At 46.5% G+C, this 4,937-nt stretch overlaps 1 non-coding gene across 1 annotated transcript; it reads right to left on the bottom strand.

Annotated features, from left to right (window-relative positions):
* Positions 1–2,131: 2,131 nt before the first annotated feature.
* Trnat-ugu lies at positions 2,132–2,208 on the bottom strand. The gene has a single exon. It is a non-coding gene; the product is annotated as a tRNA-Thr (tRNA).
* Between the last annotated feature and the right edge of the window lie 2,729 nt (positions 2,209–4,937).

Raw genomic sequence — 4,937 nt, 5'->3', positions numbered from 1 at the left:
AAATTTGTATAAGTGGCTGGACCTCAAAATTTACGATCAATCAGAATTTACAAATTCTCCTTTGAAATTATATCTGATAAAATATGGGATAACCTGAAGATTTATGGCACTGTCTACGACAGTAAGCAGGTTACGTATCAGATAAAGGTGGTAAACTAAATGTTTCACAAACAGAACGGAGAATCTGAGGGAATCTTTTGATCACCAAAGCCCTAGACAACTTCGTAGCAACACAGACTGCCAGAGGATAAGTAAGTACGCAACTGTTTTGTCAGGGTGAAATGAAATCATTGCATCCCAGTACAATCAAGAAAATCAAGCAGAGTGAATAGAAGAAACGAACAACGCACTTAAAATAAATGAAGTGGAAATAACTAGCACATCAGAGTTAGCTATATAGAAAGTTGACAAAAATAATGATGGAGAAACTGCGTCAAAGAAATTCAGTTGAGCAGCCAGAAAAGAAATCGTGTGGAATGGAACGAGTTGAAGAAACTCAGCAAGGTATTCAGGAAGTAGAAATGGCACGTACCCTTGATCAAGAAACAAGTGAGGCGTCAGTAACTATGTAAAAGGAGGAGAAAATGGTGGAAAACCCCAGTGAGGAACAAATGATTGACAGATGAACAAATTACGACGAAACTGAAGCAAAAGGAAACAAGAATTAAATAATTCTGAAGACTGTGAACTGTAGAAGCTTCCCGTGGCTACTGCCGCAGGAAACGACATCGCGATACAACAGAAAAGGCTATCCTCACCTGTCGCTACCAGCGAAAGATCCAGAAGCAGACAACGAACAGTGTCACCGAAAAAACAAGGAAAGAGTGAAAAAGGATACCGACGTTCCGTGTGTTAGCAAAAAGCATCATAAAAATCAAAACAAAGATACAGTAGTCGAATGCCAGAGTTCTGCACACACACGAATGTGACGATGTGGAACACAAAATAGGCATTCCGAGATACGAATCCTGGGCAGATGAAACTCAATATTCACTGGCAGACTTCTATTTTTTTAATTTATCTCAAAATAGAATTTAATGGAGGAAACCTATAACGTTTTAATAGTGGATGAAAGTAACGAGTAAGTTAAAAATATAATTACTTGCTGATTTTCTCTGTTGCTATGCTGTTGAGGTGGCTCTCTTACAAGACGTTTGTGCAGAGGAAATCCAGTGGATAAGCTACGAAACTTACATGAACATGGCCAGGAATGGTTGTAGCGGAGCAAGCATAATAGTGACAGACGGAATTCCGTTTTCTGAAATAGAACAGTTGAATTGAGGCCGCGGTATATCTGGACTTCGTTTTGACAGAGTACGACCGAATTTATATATCCCTCTTGGTCAGATAATAAAACAGGGAGACCAAATTTTTTTCTAAAGGCAGAACTGATGTGCTTATTGTGCTAGAATCCTCAGACAATAATCTGAGAGGCGGTTTTAATTGCGTCTTAAATGTTGATGAACTACATCATTACACCAACACTTCAGCAAAACTGAAGACGGTCAATAAAAACCTGCTTCCATGACACTCGGAAAGCAACAAATGAATCAGTTCTCACTTACACTTATGTACGGAATACATCAGAGGGCATGCTGGAAAGAATTTGTATAAAAGGATCGTTAGGAATAAATATCGTTAGTTTTAAATACTTTTTTCTGCCTTCTTTGACCATTGCCCTCACATGACCTATTTAAAAATGCTACCAAGACAAATCGAGCATACGAGAGAGATGAGGTGTACTTTGGGGCAGAGAACTTGGTCACGAACTTAATAGTGTATGGCGGACCTATACAAATCAAATGCAGAAATATCCCAATGCACTGGAGTGGTAGGTAAAGCTGGTGAAGCTGAGGATTAGGAAGTTTTTAATATGCTCTTCAAGCTGCAAAATAATGAAAAAAAAGAAATCTTAATCGTCTGCTATTCAATTCTTCGTGAATCACGTCGCAGACAATACAGACAAGGTCTGTGATAGAGAAACTAAATTGCTGTGCAAAACTTAAGGGCGAAAATAGCTTCCACATGATGTGCCAGTGCCAAGTAACAAAGCTCCACAATGATAATTAAATCAAGACCCTACGCTGCCGACAGGTGTTGATAAACATCAACGGGGACAGTTGAAAATGTGTGTCCCAACCGGGACTCGAACCCGGGATCTCCTGCTTACATGGCAGACGCTCTATCCACCTGAGCCACCGAGGGAACAGAGGATAGTGCGACTGCAGGGACTTATCCTTTGCACGCTTCCCGTGAGACCCAAATTTACAACTTAATGTCCGCACACTACATTCGTAGTGCCCCTGCCCATTACACTCATTGCTCACGGCAGATAATCTTACCAGGTTCCGTAAGAGTTCGGGCAATGTGTGTGCATCCGCAAAAAGAAGAAGAAAGTCAATGGCCGGTTAGCCTTAACTACACTCCTGGAAATGGAAAAAAGAACACATTGACACCGGTGTGTCAGACCCACCATACTTGCTCCGGACACTGCGAGAGGGCTGTACAAGCAATGATCACACGCACGGCACAGCGGACACACCAGGAACCGCGGTGTTGGCCGTCGAATGGCGCTAGCTGCGCAGCATTTGTGCACCGCCGCCGTCAGTGTCAGCCAGTTTGCCGTGGCATACGGAGCTCCATCGCAGTCTTTAACACTGGTAGCATGCCGCGACAGCGTGGACGTGAACCGTATGTGCAGTTGACGGACTTTGAGCGAGGGCGTATAGTGGGCATGCGGGAGGCCGGGTGGACGTACCGCCGAATTGCTCAACACGTGGGGCGTGAGGTCTCCACAGTACATCGTGTTGTCGCCAGTGATCGGCGGAAGGTGCACGTGCCCGTCGACCTGGGACCGGACCGCAGCGACGCACGGATGCACGCCAAGACCGTAGGATCCTACGCAGTGCCGTAGGGGACCGCACCGCCACTTCCCAGCAAATTAGGGACACTGTTGCTCCTGGGGTATCGGCGAGGACCATTCGCAACCGTCTCCATGAAGCTGGGCTACGGTCCCGCACACCGTTAGGCCGTCTTCCGCTCACGCCCCAACATCGTGCAGCCCGCCTCCAGTGGTGTCGCGACAGGCGTGAATGGAGGGACGAATGGAGACGTGTCGTCTTCAGCGATGAGAGTCGCTTCTGCCTTGGTGCCAATGATGGTCGTATGCGTGTTTGGCGCTGTGCAGGTGAGCGCCACAATCAGGACTGCATACGACCGAGGCACACAGGGCCAACACCCGGCATCATGGTGTGGGGAGCGATCTCCTACACTGGCCGTACACCACTGGTGATCGTCGAGGGGACACTGAATAGTGCACGGTACATCCAAACCGTCATCGAACCCATCGTTCTACCATTGCACGTCCTCATGTATCCCGTGCCACCCAACGTGCTCTAGAAGGTGTAAGTCAACTACCCTGGCCAGCAAGATCTCCGGATCTGTCCCCCATTGAGCATGTTTGGGACTGGATGAAGCGTCGTCTCACGCGGTCTGCACGTCCAGCACGAACGCTGGTCCAACTGAGGCGCCAGGTGGAAATGGCATGGCAAGCCGTTCCACAGGACTGCATCCAGCATCTCTGCGATCGTCTCCATGGGAGAATAGCAGCCTGCATTGCTGCGAAAGGTGGATATACACTGTACTAGTGCCGACATTGTGCATGCTCTGTTGCCTGTGTCTATGTGCCTGTGGTTCTGTCAGTGTGATCATGTGATGTATCTGACCCCAGCAATGTGTCAATAAAGTTTCCCCTTCCTGGGACAATGAATTCACGGTGTTCTTATTTCAATTTCCAGGAGTGTATATGAAGATGGTATCTGTCCTTTCGGACATATCTTCATAAAGCTCTAGAATGGTTGATTTGGTGAAGGGGACCAAAGAGCGAGGTCATCGGTCCCGTGGGATTAGGGACGTACAGGGAAGGAAGTCGGCCGTAGCCTTTCAAAGGAACCATCCCGGCATTTGCCTGAAGCGATTTTGGGAAATCACGGAAAACCTAAACCAGGATGGCTGGACGCGGGTTTGAACCGTCGTCTACCCGAATGCGAGTCCTGTGTGGTAACCACTGATCCACCTCGCTCGGTCATAGCTCGAAGGAACTTGGACCAAACATAGAAGGAACTGCTACAGTGTAGTAGGGAAGGTAGCAAGGAAATACGCAATGAGACAAACGCAAATTACACATTTCTTTATTTTTAAAGTCACAGCGATTTATGATGGTCCGCTGGACGTTACAAAAGGCTGGGCTCGGTTCTTAACAGGGTTTGTGATACGATGGACGGTATTTTTAACTCTGCATCTTGCTTTCTTGCTAACCACAACGTTGGTAAGGGGTTCTTGTGGTGGGAAGTTGATAACTGTTGGATGGACGTTGGTGTATATGAACGTGCTACAGTACGTCTCCCCAACACTTTCCAGGCTTCCTCGATAGCATTTCATTCGGAGGAACGGGAAGGGCAGCCTAATCGCCGAATACCCTCTCGTTTCAAAAGCTCTTCACCTGCACAGTTCTATGCGGCTGCGCCCTGCCATCCATAAACATGAAATCAGGGCCGCACGCACCTCTGAAAAGACACACGTGATAAAGGAGTACAGGTCACAACGTAACACCTGGACCACCAAAACGATCATGTTCGACAATGTTTCTTCGTCAATGGGTGTTCCCACCTCTCACCATAAATAGAATGTTTTGTCTCGTAGTTTGTTGGCTGGCCTTCAAGGCTGCAGTTCTGTGGGATAAAGGCTGTGAACGTTGATATTACTTTGCATTGTCATTACATCTCAGAAACAGGTGCCTAAATTTGTTCATTCGTACATGGGATTTTTATTTTGTGCGCTTTGCTTCCTCTTCTTTGAAATAAATATTTGAATCGCACTCTGAACAGCATCGTGTCGCTTCCATCAAAATCACACAACAGTAATTTCTTGACGCACTG

The sequence above is a fragment of the Schistocerca americana genome, chromosome 1 (genome assembly GCF_021461395.2).
Source record: "Schistocerca americana isolate TAMUIC-IGC-003095 chromosome 1, iqSchAmer2.1, whole genome shotgun sequence".
Lineage (NCBI taxonomy): Eukaryota > Metazoa > Arthropoda > Insecta > Orthoptera > Acrididae > Schistocerca > Schistocerca americana.
This window is presented reverse-complemented; position numbering and strand designations above follow the sequence as displayed.